This window comes from Ambystoma mexicanum, chromosome 7p (genome assembly GCF_040938575.1).
Source record: "Ambystoma mexicanum isolate Mex_15411 chromosome 7p, UKY_AmexF1_1, whole genome shotgun sequence".
In the NCBI taxonomy this organism is placed as follows: domain Eukaryota; kingdom Metazoa; phylum Chordata; class Amphibia; order Caudata; family Ambystomatidae; genus Ambystoma; species Ambystoma mexicanum.
The window spans coordinates 883,882,375-883,901,200 of record NC_090939.1 but is presented as its reverse complement, the minus strand read 5'-3'; positions in this window follow the sequence as shown (position 1 = coordinate 883,901,200).

Genomic DNA, 18,826 nt, shown 5'->3' with positions numbered 1-18,826 from the left:
CAGCGATATCCTCAGCCCTTTGGTCCTCAGGGCTTAGCGCCACAAGGGCGGAAGAGGCGGTCTTAAGTACCTGTTTGACCAAGGTCAGGTGACCAGATCAGTTGGTGAATTAAAGGTACAGGCACACGCACCTCAGTTTTCCTCTCCTCTCCACCTGGTTGAAAATAACACTCGCCACAGCAAACCGCGATATCCTCAGCCCTTTGGTCCTCAGGGCTTAGCGCCACAAGGGCGGAAGAGGCGGCCTTAAGTACCTGTTTGACCAAGGTCAGGTGACCAGATCAGTTGGTGAATTAAAGGTACAGGCACACGCACCTCCGTTTTCCTCTCCTCTCCACCTGGTTGAAAATAACACTCGCCACAGCAAACAGCGATATCCTCAGCCCTTTGGTCCTCAGGGCTTAGCGCCACAAGGGCGGAAGAGGCGGCCTTAAGTACCTGTTTGACCAAGGTCAGGTGACCAGATCAGTTGGTGAATTAAAGGTACAGGCACACGCACCTCCGTTTTCCTCTCCTCTCCACCTGGTTGAAAATAACACTCGCCACAGCAAACAGCGATATCCTCAGCCCTTTGGTCCTCAGGGCTTAGCGCCACAAGGGCGGAAGAGGCGGCCTTAAGTACCTGTTTGACCAAGGTCAGGTGACCAGATCAGTTGGTGAATTAAAGGTACAGGCACACGCACCTCCGTTTTCCTCTCCTCTCCACCTGGTTGAAAATAACACTCGCCACAGCAAACAGCGATATCCTCAGCCCTTTGGTCCTCAGGGCTTAGCGCCACAAGGGCGGAAGAGGCGGCCTTAAGTACCTGTTTGACCAAGGTCAGGTGACCAGATCAGTTGGTGAATTAAAGGTACAGGCACACGCACCTCAGTTTTCCTCTCCTCTCCACCTGGTTGAAAATAACACTCGCCACAGCAGACAGCGATATCCTCAGCCCTTTGGTCCTCAGGGCTTAGCGCCACAAGGGCGGAAGAGGCGGCCTTAAGTACCTGTTTGACCAAGGTCAGGTGACCAGATCAGTTGGTGAATTAAAGGTACAGGCACACGCACCTACATTTTCCTCTCCTCTCCACCTGGTTGAAAATAACACTCGCCACAGCAAACAGCGATATCCTCAGCCCTTTGGTCCTCAGGGCTTAGCTTTTTTTATCTTGTGCAGTGTTACCCCTGTATCTAGGGTGTCTCAAGCTTCACCCGACAGAAGCGCAGTGGGTATCTTGGCTAGGTAACCATCAATTGTGCTGTCTGTGGCAGCACTTTGGGGAGGGGGTATAATTTAGCATAAAAGTCATAAAACACCTCACTAATCTCCTCCTGTTTTGTGACCACCACCCCATTACTCCTGGCTACACACGGGATGTTCGTGCTCCCCCTCTCGCTACGTACCATTTGTGCCAAGAGCTTGCCCGGCTTTTCCTGTTCCCCATATCTGCGTGCAGCTGCTGGCCTGTCTAAATAGTGCAGCTCCCTGTCAGCTGTCACCCGAAATTCGTCCAGTTGTGTTTTAATATCCGTGTTAATCTGTGCTGTCGGAGTGATCGCATACTCTGACTGAAGACTGATGAGTGTTTCTTCCTTCCTCCCGAGTTCTCTACATATGTCTCGAAGTACTCCTAGCTCTGTGGACATGGCAATCCTCCGGATGTAGATCTTGAACTCTTGCCATAGGACCGCCTGTCGGATTACCAATCCCTCGATGTTCCCAAAGAACTTGGTGACATATTGTGACAAAGCAAAAACAAAGAGGTGATGGCTGGAAGGTTTAGACTGAATCTTAACCACTGGCATTGCTCGGGGCAACCCTCCAGACCATCGTTCTTCACCTGCCAAGCCATTACAGAAGGGGAAAGACCATATGCAAATCAGGCTTGGCCCCACCCCAAAAGGGGAAGTCCAGCCCGAACTGCTAGGTCACATCCCTTCTGCACGTGACCACAAGCATCCCCAAACATGTTTCACCCTGTTGGGGCTCATCAGTGAGGGGTAGCTTGGGTCTCTAGGCCCAGCAGGCACGGGACCCACGTCTGGGCATACCCGTCCCACTCGGGGTGACAAAGCAAAAACAAAGAGGTGATGGCTGGAAGGGTTAGACTGAATCTTAACCACTGGCATTGCTCGGGGCAACCCTCCAGACCAGGTCTCGTGCAAAAGGGATGTGACCTAGCAGTTCGGGCTGGACTGCCCCTTTTGGGGTGGGGCCAAGCCTGATTTGCATATGGTCTTTCCCCTTCTGTAATGGCTTGGCAGGCGAAGAACGATGGTCTGGAGGGTTGCCCCGAGCAATGCCAGTGGTTAAGATTCAATCTAAACCTTCCAGCCATCACCTCTTTGGTTTTGACATATTGTGACAGGCTGGTTCTAAATACAGGATCTAGCAGTGCTGCTGCTTTGAACGCCAATGTGTTTTCTGTGGGGCTCCCTCAGGAATATCTAACAGCAGAGATACAGGTGAGTGATCTGATAGTGTTTTGGGCAGTATCTTGGTTTCCGTCACCCAACCCAAAGCCCTCTGAGATACCAGCCAAAGGTCTATCCTGGAATGCACATCATGGACTGATGAGTAAAAAGTAGGCCCTTTGTGTCCCGTGTAATGATCGCCAGGCATCCTTCAAACTCAGGTCTGTAATACGTGTATGTATTGTGAGCGTTGCTCCAGTCAGGGATATGGGAGTGATCGATGTTCTGTCTAGGTCTACATCTAATACGGTATTAAAGTCCACTCCACAAATGACTTGAGCAGTCAGGTATTTTGCACATTTCCGAAAGACCTCTGCATATTACTCTGGGTCGTCTATGTTGGGACCGTGAACATTAATCAGTAGTACCTCAGCGCTGCCCAGTTTCCCATGCACAACCAGATATCTAGCACGAGTGTCACTCTCTGACGCGTATTCGGTAAATGGTAGCGATCTATGTACCAGGATCATAACTCTCCGGGCTCTCGTAGAATAGGAGATGTAGAAACTGTGCTCTCCCCACCTGGGGGCGAGCTTGCGTGCCTGGTAGTCCAGTAAATGTGTTTCTTGCAGAAATAATATCCGGGCTCCTTGTCTGTTTACATATGCCATTACTTTTCTCATCCTCACAGGCATACCAAGGCCCCTCGCGTTACAGCTAAGTTACTTTATCCCAGCCAACCCCTTGTCAGCCATCATTTCCCGTACGTTCTTGTATCGCCTTGACACTCCTGTACATTCTACCAACATTTCAGTAACATATTGCAGTCAATCTGTGCATTTTTGTAACTTTTTCTCCCCAATTTCCCTCTTCTGCCCCCTCCACTGCCCTCATAGTTCCCTAAACTTCAACTATGCATGACCATTTGTCCCTTCCCCCTCCCCATCCCTCGCCCTTTTAACTAAATTATGCACTCGCATTGGGGGTGGCCACTGCAGTGGCGGCCAGGGTCCTGGTACTTTGCATTAATGCCTTGCCGGTTTGAGTTTCTTTACATCACATAGTAATGTTACCAACACACATAATGAATTTCGTCGGTCTGCAGGGCACTTGCAGTCCATCCCACGTCCCCATACCTGCTGGCAGCAGTGTCTGCTGATTACCTTGTGTTTCTTCAGGCCTGGGCTAAGTCTCTAGTTCAATATAGAGCAGTCAGTGCCCCATACTTAAATGGGAACTTCCAAAAGGTTCCGGGGTATTGCAGGATTATAATTGCCTCTTGCCTGGAGCGGCCTGCCAGCTAACTGGGTCCATCACTGGAGCATCGTTGCTCACGGCCTCACAGTGACCCAAGTATGCTTCTCTCCCCCTGTCCCTGTTGTGTGCAGCAGGGCAGCCTCGGGGATCGGTGTCGCCCCAATCTATCATTCTTGTGGTCACATTTTCTGCTCTCATTATAGTGGTGGAGGCCCAATTACGCAGCAGGTGTGGCATCCTTCCCCGTGGAGTGGCTCTCCACACAGTCAATCTTCTTCTACTTCAGGAGGCTGCTTGTCAGGCAAGGGGATGTTAGCTTCTACAAAGGATACTGCTTCACCCGGGAACATGAAAAAGTATGTTTTGTTTTTGTATTGCATATGCAGCCTGGACGGATATAGCATCGCGTAGGGTATCTTGCGTTCTCTCAACATTTTTTTCACTCCAACAAAAGTTTGTCTTTCCTGCTGGACTGTAGTTGGGGAAAATATGGATCGATCACACTGGACCCCATCTTTAGTTCTTGCTTATCCCTTGTGGCTCTTAATACCATATCTCTGTCCCTGTAGTTTATAAGCCGTGCTATTATCGGCCTGGGAAAGATTCCTGGCATAGGTTGTGCAGCTAGGGATCTGTGTGCTCGTTCAACTACAAACATTGTCGACCAGCTGGGTCTCCCAGCAATTCTTTTAAGAGCTCTTCCACTGCTAGTTCCATTGGTTCCTTTAATGCGCCCTGAGGTACCCCTACAATACGTATATTGTTTCGACTAGATCTTGCCTCCAAATCTTGGCACTTCAATTTCACATTACCCATATCCTTTGCCATGCTAGTCACCGTGTTCTGTAATGCTTCTATTGCGTCTTTCGCCGTGCCAATCCGCGTCTCTGCCTCTGTGGTGTGTTGAGTGGCTTTTTCCACCTGGGTGCAGATTGTTTTGACATTAATATTAATACCTTCGAGCTTGTCATTTATGGATGCGAATCCTCATTGCATTGAGGTGAAGACGGTCTGTAGATCCATGGTGAGTAGTGTCAGCATCAATGACGATGATTCTGGGCTGTCTGAGCCTCCGTCCCATGTGCTGCTCGATTTGGTGGCTGGTTTGGTGAACTTGTCCATCGCTCCACTTTTCTTGGAGGTCGCCCCCTTAGGCATTTTATTGGACTCTGGGCTCACGCTCCATATGTTGCTTCACTTTTGCTGTGATGTGGGTTAATCCGAGGTGTACTCCGGAGGTACCTTCCCAGGGTATGATCTCTTCTGAGGTGGTCAGAGAGAAGGCCTGGTGCAACTAGCGTGATGATCGCTTGTGCCGAGTGCCTCCTTTCACTAAGTGACTCCTTAGCGTCCTTTGCTCTCCTTTGTGTACAGGCCCTCCAATTATGTGCCACGGCTCATTTCCCTGACTATCTTTCCCAGCATGCAATGTTGAGTTTGGCCACCGTAGCAGTGTCTCCCCCGGTGACTTTTCCTCAAAGTGTAACTAAAGTGCTGCAGTGCGTGGCTAACTTGCTGCGAGGCTAGGTGTTCATCTGGGCCCCTGGTGTTCACTTCCTCTGGTAGCTGGTGTGTGCCCTCTACGTTTGCTGCCGGGTGTCCCACGTCCCGCGAACAGTCCTGCAGCACTCTCCCAGGAGGGGAGTGGTGCCTTGTGTTCGCAGATAGAGGCACACGGGGGATGAGAAGCTCAGTTGAGAGCTTGTGGAGGTTCTTGTTGTGCCACTTGTACATCAAAAGGGCCCTCAGCATATCAGCACATGCAGATCGCGTCGTCCGTTCATGCAGTGAAACGTTCTTTACTTCTTAGATTCCGTATGATTCTCTCGACCTGTTCGCATATCCCAGCGTGGGTTGGCTCCCACCCGTGTCGGGTTCTCTGCTTGCGATCTCCGCTGGTGCCACTGTTCTTCAGAGCACAAGAATGGTGCCCATGGCCTGGGTTCAGGGGGTGGGGTACCCCGTATTCTTGTGTTCAGGACCAATAATTGTTTTCCGTTGCACCTATGCCCACACTCGAGGACACGGGCCGTTCCTCCCCTCTGCTCCCGCTTACAGTTTCTATAGCGTCCTCCGACGCTTTAAGTACAGGGTGTTATGGAGGGGACCGGCAGGTATCGAGGTACCATCCAGCCACGGTGTAGATGTGCTGCTGTCCGATCGCATGCCACTCTGCCCGACGTCACATTTGTTGTTGGCCTGCTGCTGGGGGGGGCCTGGTGGCCTTCCGCATGTCTGCTTCTGGCATCGGCAGGGATCCTAGGCTGGTGTTCCTGCTGCTCGGGAGGTTAGGGGCACGTCCACTGCCTCCATGGCCCACCCACAGCTGCTTGTGAGTTCGCTGTGTCTGGAGCAGGCCGAATGGGCCGTCTGGGTGCAGAATTCAGGGTTTCCCCTTCAGGTGTCTCACACTCTGCCCCGGTGTCCATGTAGCTCCCCAACAGGAGGCGTCCTCTTCAGAGGCCGCTGTAGGACCGGCTGAAGGGCAGACTGTATCTTCTGATCTATCGGGCCAATCTTCACAGTTACTGATCGGGGAACGCTTGGCAACTTTGTACGCCTTCCTGCTCGATATGGTGAAAAACCAGGCAATATTCAGCTAGTTTTTTGCCCGGGACCCGGGCTCGCCACTGGAGCTCACACACGAACTTCCATTCAGCTGAGTGCACAACAGCGGCCCCAATAGATGACATTATTGGCACTCACTTCTGAAGTCATGCGGGTGAGACAATACAGTGCTTTTGTAGTAATGCGGGTGACAGGAATAGTGTCCACAATTAGGTTGTTCGTCACATTGTGGCAAATCTCTCATGATAATTACAGGCACTTCATTTCCCATGGAAGTTGATGAATGCATGCCAGCTCAACAGTACGAAGCGTACATGCTCCTGCCATACACGTATGGGTACGGCACTTCAAGCTTACACACTTCAGCCTAGGAATTACTGTGCGAAGCACAGGTACACCTGCTAGTCTGCTATAGTAGGCAATGCTAAGTAATCCGTTAAATGCCGGTATTGACCACTGGCCTCATTACAAGAGTGCCGGTATCCCGCCAGTAATTCTGGCGGGATACCAGCAACTGCTTCTACCATTTCTGCTGAATGATATCCCGTAATTACTGGGATATTACAGGTGGCGTGAAGGATGGTAAATGTGCATTCCATGGACTCCGATAGTCCACAAGAAAGGCCCGGAATTCCTCCAAAACAAGCTCACTCACTACCACCCACCAGAATCCTCAGATCAGGCTCTGCACACCTCCTGGTAGTCTCTCCTTTCAAGCTCTCCAGATTAGGAGGTGCCTGTTTCTCTGCTTTCTGTCCTTGCACCCACTTTCTGGCCATCCCTTCCCCTCACACCATGGCCCTCAAAACCTGGCTGTTCCGCCCAACTTCCGGATCACCCACCTCCCCGAACCCACTCCCCATCAATCACACCCAAGTTTCATTCTGCAGTTCCCCCTCCCCCTTGACCCCCACACACTCCCTCCACCTGCCCTTCTGTCAGCTGCTAGCCTCTTCTTTCCACTCAACCGTTTTGCTCTTGCATCCACATTTACTTGTGGGACGCCAAGTACACATGGTGGACTCAGGAAGTTACTCCAGCAACTCGCACATAAAACAAATCCTGACAGTGGGCCAGGTATTGCACTGATATGGGCTTGGATGGGTTTGGGGGTATTGCATCGCACTTAAAATGCACCTTGGGAAAATCATGTGGATCGTCCTGCAGAAGGACATCCAGGCAACTCGGACCCCTTTGCTCATGGGTGGCACTGCAGGTAGCACCCGATGGTGGGCCAGGCCGCCGCATGTAATCATCAAATGGGATCCTTGTTTTCACACTAGACGGAACTAGGGATGGAAATCTCTCACCCTTAGAGCCTCTCAGAGGGGAGTATTATGCATTCATCGAGGTCCTAGATCGCATGTGAAACATAGCACTGCTGCATGTACAAAGATGGAACCCAGGAAATAGACATTGTTATTTGAACAGCTAACCCATTTCTTCCCTCCAACACCACACCTTTGCAATTTAGCGGAAGGCGCGGTCACACTCCACACACCTTGCACTCGCATATAACACAAGCACTATTGCACATCACCTCTGCCGTAAGAATGAAGCTACTATTAACAACTAAAATTCGAACTGTAGCTTCCCACATAATTCTCCATTCGTGAGGCTGATGTCGCTTCCTGATGCTGGTATTGCCTTCGCCTTTGCCAGCTCCTTGCAAGGTGCTTGGCATCGTAGATCCAAACTCCTGAGTCTCTAGCCCTCTTCCATTCCAAATGTTCTTTGTGTGCCTTTCAGCTTGTTTGTCTTGTAAATTAATGAATTTGTAAAAAATCCTATGAATTACATAATGATGGGAATGGATTATTGTAATATGTGTTTTTATTGACAAGTGGCGATGCCCAATGCGTTTAAATGTATGTTCTCTTGTTTAATTCATCAGCTTTTCTTAATTGCTGTCTCTTTTTAATGGTTGTGCTGATTGACTCGTCTTTTATCATTTGTGCTGTTCCAATTGTTCTATGTGATCTATGTTTTATTCATTGGTGATGCTGCCCTGAGAATCTTTAACCTGTATGTTATTTTAATCTTATGATGCTTAGCTCGATTGCGTTTTAATTGTATGAGTGGATTGACTCGTTCTTATTTTTTGTGTGCTGTGTGGATTGTTCTTATACTTGATGTGTTTGAAATTGGCTGTTACCTAATTGTTGCGCCTCCTTCTGATTTCATTTACTGCTCCTAATCTCCAGATTCAGGTGTTGTGGGTTTCAATGGTCAGGGATTCCAAAAGGTCAGATGCCCAGGCTAGTCACAATTTCAAAGTTAGACGCCAGTTCAACAAGGTTTCATGTCACACTTGTTCTTCTCCTTGTGGTTTCAAACAGCTTCCCTGAGATTTCTTGACTTTGGGGAACCCCACGATTGCCACTTCTCTGTATTTTGAGTAGTGTCTTTAATTTTAAAGGTCTTCGTTCCCTAACAACTGTGTGCGTAGCAAGGCATTGTGGATTTTTGATTTGGTGACTGTTCTAAAGGGTTCTGCAATGCATGAGTTCTGATGTGGGTCCTTTGCAACAGTGGCGCAACAAATAAAACATACATTTAATCAAACTTAAGGATTCATGGTATAAGCCTGCCTACTGTCTAAAGGTTTATCGTGATTCCTGATAAATGCACCCAGAAGATATATGGAATTGGAATCCTGAGGTCCAGGATGATAGCCTGCCTATCATGCTTAGAAGATGTATTAGGCCAGCATGTCTACTGCACCAACAGATAAGGTAGCATTTTACAGTTGACATCAGCACAGACGAATGACTCAATAACATGGCTCTGTCCGAGCCTCAAGGTAGGTATGCATGCACTGCTGTAGTGTACCTCGGCCACAGGCATGGCTACCCACCCGTATGCAGTAGAATGCAGCGATGACTACGACAAATTCGGTCTTGCTGGACACATATCGCTCCCCCAGGCTTAAACACTGCTCACCACACATCTTCCCACCAGAATGCAGCAATGACCTATCACAAATTCGGTCTTGCTGGTCACTTAACGAGTCGTCGTGTTACCCCCCACCCTACTCCCACTCAGCACCTATCCACATGGGTAGCTTTTTGGAGTCCGGCCAGCCCTCATAACTCCTTATCCTGGCCAAATGCCAACATGCATTGCAGCCTACACACAATTCCCACATCTTTACACCTTAGACTACTGTCCCCCGAGGACGTTCTCACCACAAGCGCATTGTGGCCATATTAATGGGATAAAGGCACTATACAAATGACAGCTACTACTACTACTAAAACAAACAAAAACATTTGCATGATAAACAATTATTTAAAAAGTGTAAAAATAGGTCAAATTGACTTTGCACCATTTTCTTACAGTTTGCTTATTTAAAAGTATAAATGTTGCCTGCCATTTAAGAGGACAGAACGCATTTACAATAAATACCTATGGACTCATCCTAGCCAGTTTTTATCAGGTTAAAAAACAGTCAGTGGCAAAGAAATCCATTGGTTTTATGCCAGTATAAACATATCATGCTTGTGTAAAACCAAGTGTTATTTTTAAGTCAGAATGTCAAAGGCACACATAGTTATTCTGTTCCGTGGCCCCACTTTACGTGTGAGAACCAGCAAAATACAGTAGGTCTCAACATCTTTGTTCATTTATTTATTGGTCATTTATAAGGCGCTTATACAACAAAACGGTGTTTCAAAGCGCCAGAAGGCACAAGGGAAGTGAACAAGGGAAATAACGATTAAATAGAAAGAGACAGCAGTCCTACTAAGTCCTGTGATTTCCGGAGCGTGCAAGTGCAGTGAGAAGAGAAGGTTACTCTCCAGGCACTTAAACATTAGGCCTAATGTATTATTAATAACTAAAAGTATGCATGCAAGTTATCCTTGGTTTTCCAGTCTTCACTCACAGACACAAGGACATTGTGAAAAAGGGTCAACATGTGAAAACTTTTAAGGGATTGGACCAATATTTGGACTATATGTTAAGGGTGGTGGATTGTGGATTGCACGGTGAGTAATGCACACAGCTTTGAAGTAGGTCCATCAGCTGATGGAGAGACAACCTACCGAAAAAAGTTAAAAGAATAACTCCTATGGCAAAAGGGGTAGACTAAATGGCTTGTTAGACCCAGTGGCATATCCAGAGTAAGTTTATTGCAGGACACAAGTAGAATCGTAAGACAAGGCCAAGACAAAGATAAAGGCAAAAAAGTATGCAGGGATCTTAAAAATGTAAAGGTTTTTGTAAGGATCGGGCTAGGTAGACACCTCAGGAGTTGTAAATAAAACACAGAGTGAACTATTAAGTTGCTCTACAATAGGCCCCCTTTATTGGTTCATGTTGACCTCTCGGCCTGATACTTCTCTGCCTAATTTTCACTCGTGTTAGAGATGCATACCATTAGGTCCTACCAGTGTTCTTCCGTGTGTGTCATTTGTATAGGATGGCGGTGAACATAATTAACTGTGTTTTGAGTTTCTGTTGATTGCACAGACCATGAGAGAACCAATGCTTTTAAGCATGATCTCCTGGTGGTTGAATACGATGCGAAAGATGCTCACATTTATTTGCGAGTCTCTGGTACATGGAATCTTTCATCCTTAGTTAGCTGCTTTGAGCTTGTCAAGTCATGGATGTATGCTAGGAGGTTGCTGTTCAGTGGCAGTAAAAACACATTTTCAACCTGAAATGCAGATCCAAACTGGCATAGATCCAACAATCCTGTTATTTGGGTAATCTGCCATGGCCACATGGAATGTAAAAACCTAGATGGCATTGAGTAGGCTGCTGGTCATGTGACAGGGCCTTGTCACACAGCTGATCCACCCACCACCAGCCTTCGTGCCTTCCAGGCCTCTACTTAAGGACTCTAGGCCAGCTCCAGGAAGACAGCTTTGAGTAGGCTGCTGGTCACGTGACCAGGACCTGCCACTAAGCTACACCACCCACCACCTATTTCATACATCCTCCTTAGGCATCCTGCTCACTGGCGTCCTCGGCATAGGACAGACGAAGACAAGTACCTCACCAATGTGTGCCTGTTCGGGCTTGATGGGAACAAGGGACAGACCTGCTATCCTGCATTTCACCTACAAAACAGTCACTACTACTGCTACTCGCCAAAAGACATCACCATGTGTCTCCCCCTTGTGTCTCCCCCTACCCAGCCCATCTGCACTTTCACTAGGGTTCAAATGGCCAAACACCTAGTGCAGACCCGGTAAGATACCCTAGCAAACCTCATCAATTTCACCCTTGCCTCATCCAACATCCAGGGACCACATGCACACACCCTCATGCTTATCAGTGCTCACCCAGCAGTCACTCACATCGCAAAGATCGCCGACACCTGTGCCTTCTCCCGCCTTCACTTCTTTTCCTTACTTTGCCCCCTCCACTAGAATGCTCTCCCGTAATCCGTCAAAGAAATATCTTTAGTGGAACTCTTTAAAACAAGGCTCAAACTCCACCTACTGGTAAATAGTCCTGCTAAGATTTCCTCTTGATCATTGGAGAGGGTGGAGGGACAGAGCAGTTAAAAGGGACAATTGAGTGTTCAGGGGAGGAGAACGAAGTAGAACGACAAGGCGCAACAAGTCCTACCCGAGCGGGTAGACTGGTCCTTGAGGGAAAGTTCAAGGCGGGTGGCTGTAAAAGGCTTGTGGAGGTTAAAATCACTAAGCGTGACAGTGGGACTGCAGTGGGAAGTGACTTAAGGAGAATGTTCAGTCTGGGAAGAAGGAGGTGAGAGGATTAGGTGTACGGCAGAGAAAAAAGGGAGGAGTTGAACAGTGTCATATTACAAAAATCAGGATCTGATGTCCGAAGATGGCAGTCGGACAGTGGTGAGAGCCTTTCTGATAAAGCACACCACTTCACTTCCCTTACCAACAGGTCAGGAGATTGGGAGAATGTAATAGAGTCAGTGTGGAGAGCCACAAGAATAGCAGAGACATGAGAGGAGATCCAGGTTTCCATAATAGCATGAAGCGTAAGTAGAGGGTGATAGTAGTCAAAGGTTATCATTGATGTAAGAAGACCTGTTGCAGAGGGATTGTGCATTCCAAAGGCTAAGTGAGAGAGTGATAGGGGATGGGTGGGAGGCAAGGGGGTAGATGAATTTGAAGATCCTTGGAGAATGGGAGCATCGGGTTTGAGGGGTGCATATGCAGGGGAAAAGGAAGGAGGGAGACTGAAATAGAAGTTAGACAGAGTTGTGGCTGAAGGATATGAGAGAAGGGGAGGAGACTAGTGTGTACAACAAGGAAGGTAACAAAGCAAGGTGCATGATGGAGACTAAAAGAAACAGCAAGGTGAATACTGTGGAGGAAGGATGTGTGAGGAAGGCATGTTATCAAACAATGGACACTGACACAATATTCACAAGTTTGAAAATCTTTATTTACTTTGAAGGGGTTGAAAAACACCTATCTTGCCCTAGCACGAAGAAGGGAGCTCGCCCGACCATTAAAATAAAAGATAAACAGTCATGGTCAGTCTGGTCCAAATCATAATATTTAAACTAGAAAATCTAATGCTTGCCCTCACACTATTATAATAAATGTGTACAAGGAAATGTATTCTTAAAGGAAAAATCAGTGTGAAACAAACATTTCTAAATGGGAGAAATATGTTTCACTATGGCTCCTCTTCTCCATGTTATATAGCATTTGGGTATTAGGGGCAACACTTTGCATTCGGACACACTCTGGCTTGCGGACAACTTGGCAGTCTGCTCTGTCTCTCAGAGCCTTCCTAGGTTCTCGAATTGTCAGTCAAAACAATTGGAGGGTTCAGCCGTTCGAGTTTCCAATCTTCCCAAGTCCAGGTTATCCCCCTCTTTTCTGCAAAGCTCAACAAGTGTCTTTCAATCTGGCTATGGTTCAACAAAATGTCTCTCAATATGGTTATAGTTCCATTTAAGCTCCCCTTAAATTGGGCTCAAGCTTTTCTTACTGATTTGCTTTCCGGGGTTCCCTTCCCCATGCTTTCATCATATCTTTCTTAAGACTTCCCTCCATCAGGCTCAAAACTTTTCCTGCTTGTCAAAGACTTTCGTAACTGTGAGGACTTTTGCTTTATCTCGAATTTACCCCTTCATCTTTTTTCCATAGGATTCTCACAATCATTTTCCCTTGCAATGCATTTTGGTACTTGAATTTTTTAATTTCACCAAAGTTCACTTTACACTCCCAGTTTCCTCTGCCAGGATCAAACTGGCTGGTTAATGCCTTTCAAATTATGCATTAACTTATTTCACTTCTTTCCGTCTTTGTCACTACACAACCTCTCACAGAGTCTTTCGAATTGACTACTTCCTTTTCGCCTGACCACTCTGCTACTTAGTACTTGTGAGTCAATATTCTGAGGTATAGGCTCATTTTCTTTCACGGCATATCTTCTCATGTGCAACCTTCTTTTCCGCTTAGCAACAGTTGCAGGCACTCCAAATCACAGACCGGACACTTGACTCACTGGTTCCGTTTGATTGGCTTTGTAACGCTCACCTGGTATCCACGGGGACGTCACTCAGCCTGTTCTGACCTCTTACGACCTCAAACCCTTCCCTGGAGTCTACTCGACTGGAGACTGAGCCTGAAACACAGGATTGGTAGAGTTTAACTCCCTATTGTCTCTGTGTGCTTGAACCCCTTCTTCCCTGGGGTCCAACCCTTCCCTTTGATCCACAGCTCACTTTGTTTTCTTGGAAAGTGTGCTCTCCGTCCTGCGCTCAGTGGAGGGGCGCATTGATTGATGCGGGCTCGTTGCTGCCTAGTTACTTCACTGGCAAGAGTCCGACAGGTAAGTATAATGAGTCTTTTGACCAGTTCTCTAACTTCGTTCCTTTCCTTCCTTAGATGATGGCCGGCGTCCGGGGACAGCGACATGCTTCTGAGATGAGTTGCGCTGAAGGTGAGTGAGAGCGCGATGCGACCTTTTCGTATTTCTATTGAACTGAGTTATTTTTCTGTGTCTTTTAGGTGCCGCGACATTTTCAGCGTGGATGCCGGTTATGAAGAAGAAATGAGGTGAGTAAGCGCGGTATGCAGCGCCTCTAGATGTTTCCACGCGAACCTGGAGTGTCTTTTCCCTCCTGCAGATGGATGAGAAGTTCCAGAGACAGAGTTCCCCCAGAGCGGCTGGGATTCAGGTAAGCGTTTGAAACTCGTACAGTCCTTAAAAATAAGCGAAGATTTGCTGGATGCTTACTAATGCCTTTTTTCTGTTCTTTTCCCTTTTCCTTAGGAAGCGGCGTGCCGGGATGGGAATGACCCCGCCAAAGATGCCCGCAGAACAGAAGAAGCGATGAATGATGGGCAGAATCGCCGCAAGGTAAGGCTGTTCCTAACGGTGTTCTTGTTCTTGCAGGAGCTGAGCGCAGAAGAAAGATGCAGGCCTACTGGAGACCGATCCTAACACGGTGAGTGTCAAGCTGCAGGTGCAGAACACACAAAGCATGTTTCTCAGTCTGGGCATGGCTTAAATAGTCTCTGGGTATCCCAGGTGTCTCTGGGCTGAACCACACCCAAAAGACTAGACTGCACATGCAGTTCTGGGAACCGAAATATGTGGGGGCATCCATCTTGTCCCCATCAATGCACTACAAGTCCAATCCCCAATGTTATCCAATGGGAGTGAGTGAGTCTGGTGCCACAAGCGTCAAGTCTGACTCCAAGTGGGTCGTTGGAGGGATGGAGAGGCCCTTGAGGGCCATGTAGGTGATCATGGCCTGCCTCCAGCCTGACATCTTGTAGGGCTGGGGAGATGAGGGGCAGGGATCATGACAGGCTTGCCAGCTTGTCGCATCTTTTAATGTGAAGTCAATGCCGTCACTCTTGCTGTTCTGGTGCGTCCCCAACTCTGCCGTTCACCCGGGAGGACAGTTGTTAACTTTGTCGCACTGGATACAATTGCTCTTTCTTCCCAGTTTAGCTAGCTGGCGTAGCCCTCGTGGCTTTCAGAATCCAGCGATTGCTGGCAAAAGGGTTTTCTGGCCTTTAGCTCCTTTCCCCTAGACCTATGGTCTGTTCTCTCCTTTGCCTGGTTTGCCACCTCTCTGGAAGAGCTGCTCCTTCCCGTGCACTTCCTTAATCAGAGTGTGCTCTCACATTCCTCCTTTTACCCATGTGCAGAGAGGTAATGGGGGTCAGGTGTGTATGATTACAATTAAGTGCCTGACCCTGCCTGATCTCATTAGCAGGACAACATGAGGGTAGTTGGTGGTAGTCTTTCCTCTGTGTCATAACGTGTTTTATACAGGTAATCTTAACTTCTCCCAGTTGTCTTTTCTTCTTCCCAGTATTATGTGAGACTGGGTAGGAGATGTTGTGTGTTTGGAAATGTCCAAAATGGTAGAGGGAGTGTAACCGTGTCTTGCCATCTGGTGTCTCTGCCCCACTCCCCGAGGACCTCTCACTCAGGTGATCCTCCCGCACTTGTCCACCCCCAGGGTTTGGATCCAAAGGCGATGGCTGTTCGCTGTCCTCCTGAGCAAAGGATACCTGGGGTTTTGGCAGTGAAACACCATTCACAGATGCAACCTAAGAGGGAGAGGGTAGGTGAGTGTGAGTCAAGTAACTTTGGTTCTCACCCTAAGTTACTAGGGGAATCCAGACGTGGACCCCTTGCTCACTATTCTTAGAGAGGCACAGCTACACCCTACTGATGAGGTTCAACCAGACCGAAACACGTGTCTGGGGTTGCTGTTGGTACTCTTGTTCAGAGGAGAATTGCCTAGCATTTCGGTGCTGGACTGCCCCAGGGCAGGACAAAGACTGATATGTTTGGGATATTGGGAAGCAGAGAAGTAGAGTGTGAGGAATGAGGGAACTGAAGGCAAGAGGTAGAGGGGTAGTTGGAGGTGTGAGCATTAGTAAGATCAGGGGTATAAAAGGAAGTAAGATCAAAGGGTGGAGGTGGAAAGGTGGAGTGAGAGATTGGAGTTCTTTGTGCTGGCCACCCAGTGACAATAAGCAGCATGATTGTAGGGTTGACGACTGTTGTATGTAGACCCTCCAGACTTTGAGCATGATGCCTTTTTACAACATGATGTGGAGGGCAACATCATACATAACAGATAAAATGGGGAGCACACATGCAAAACGTTGCTATTAATCTCTTTTCCAAAAGGTGTCAGCGTATGACTTATTTAGTGTTTGGTCCTAGTACTAACCTTTTCGACAACACACAAAGTGTGGTGACGGTGCTGCCGTCCCAGACTGCTCCTTAGTGGCTGCGGTGATGGTGCACTGCCACACATGACAGGTGTTTCGCTGCAGGCTGGCTGGACCACGAGTCTGCGCTGCCACTGGTAATGTGGCAAGGGAATGCTGCTGCCAAGGGATTGAACCTGCTCATTGAAGGACCTGCGAGTGTGCCTCTCGCACTAATGCTCCCAAAAAGAGAGATCGAAAATGAAACCTTGGTGGTGTTATGGGGCTGTAAACATTTCCACCTCTATGTGTAGGCATCGCATGACCATTATCACTGATAAACCTCTACTGGATATTATTTCAGGTACTTCTCTCCGACTTCATCGAGAATTGAATGTCGACTACTTTAATTTGCAGGACTACAAGGTGACTTTGTGCTACACGATGGGTGCTGACAATGTGTCAGATAATCTCTACCAGATTGGGGTTGAAGAGAACGACTGATTGAAGAACATGCACATTTGAGCAGGAAAGCGGCTTTACCAGATTCAATACCACTCGACTGCATTAAGCAGGTTACCAATCTTGAGTGTCTACAACTGCTCATACAGAATGTGGAAACCAACAAGTCGAACTTCCTGCCAACCACTCAGATAGTCTCGGGAGGATAGCTCAGCGGCAACGTGCTCGTCTTGGAAGCAAGACGACACGGAGCAACAAAGCTTCGATCCCAGGGTCCGCGCTTAGAAACCTCTGGTTATTAAGCACGTTATAAATAACCTATTATATCATCATATCATAGCGCAAGTGATATGTTGGACACCAAAGAGAAGTTAAAGCAAAGGCCATACTACGTGAAAAAGTGCAGTTCCCAGGGCTAAAACAGCTAGAGGAAGACCACACTGGAAATTGCAGGTGGTGTTATGCCACTGCAAAGTAAGGCATCCCCCCATCACGAACCCTTTGAGAAGTTCTGAACCATACCAGGCAATTAGTGTTGGCTTTGGAACTGACTTGAACAATCAGCATTTTCTAGAGGTCATCAACACGTGTTCTCGGTAACCAAAAGGGACGATTCTGCCATTTATGGCTACCCAGATGGTATTCGTGCATTGAACGAAATATTTGCTGCTCATGGCGTTCCCATGTCAATACGCTCGAGCAATGATCCGCCTTTCCAAAGACGCTAATTTCATAACTTTCTGCTTTGCTCGGTTTACAACACAAATAAATAACTCCATGCTGGCCCAGAGCAAATGGCGACATGGAGGGCTTTCTGAGGAACTTTAATGAGTTGTTTTGCAAAGCACATGAACAATGACCCCATTGCAAGATGTGCTTAGTAGATTCCTTTTGACATACTCTGCAACTCCCCACTCTTTGGTGGAAGGTAAAGTGAAGTGTCCAATTTCAGTGCACCCCTCCAGGGTCATCCCTCCAATAAATAAGAGTTGATACGAGGCAAGAAAATGCAAAGCAATTACATTGAAAGCAAAAGGCAAAGGTTGCGGGACACCAACCTACAAGAATGAGATGTTGTTCACAACCAGAATAAATAGGGCCAACACAAACTACCACTTCCATCTGTGCATGCTCATCTCCAATAACCAAAACGAAAGGGTCAGTCATTACAACCAGTGATGAACAGAGGCATTTTGCATGAAACTCAAGCTGGTTCAAAAAGTTGCTCCAGTACGCGACGCCTCATGAAAGCTCAGAAGAAAGAGAGCTTGAGTACAACGAAGATCGGGAGCAACCTGACTCAAGACCAATGAGTTAAGACAAATCCCAAGAGTAGCAAATGGACATTCAATAGGAGAGTGAGCAGGCATTGCAGATTAATGGAAAAGGTGTTTCCTCAATGACACCAGCCAAAAAGAAATATACTAGCAGAGCCGGTACCGGAATGCCATCCAACTGTCAGAACTATAACTTTTATGTGCGATAATGTATGTATGGTGCGTATTAGAGTGTTATGATGCTGAGAACATCATGATGCTTAGAAATTAAAAGGAGAGTACAATAAGTGGCTCTCGATCTTCATTCAACTGGCATCAGCCTATCATGTATTAAGTGTATGGACCCTGTGCTCACCCTCCCTGTCGCAAATAGCATAGACTATAACAGTGGAACATATTTGTGCTATCAGGAATGAGAACAAACAATATAACTTAGTAACTCATTGGAATGTGTGAGGGTGCAGAAGTAAGACTCTGACAGGGAGGGATCATTGTGGTTGGCATACATTTTTATTCAGAGGGGTTTCCTTGCCTCAACCAATATCACTAATATCCCAGTCCGAATTTCAATAAGCAAGAGTCCCCAGTCCTATGTCAGAATCCTAGCTCTGTCCCTCACACACTTAAACTAAATAAATAAAAAGGAGATCTTCTTAGACAAGAGGAATGACTCCCTTCCCCTGGACCCAACAGCAGTTCTTGGTTTACACGTTTTCTCAAGTATTAGGGGG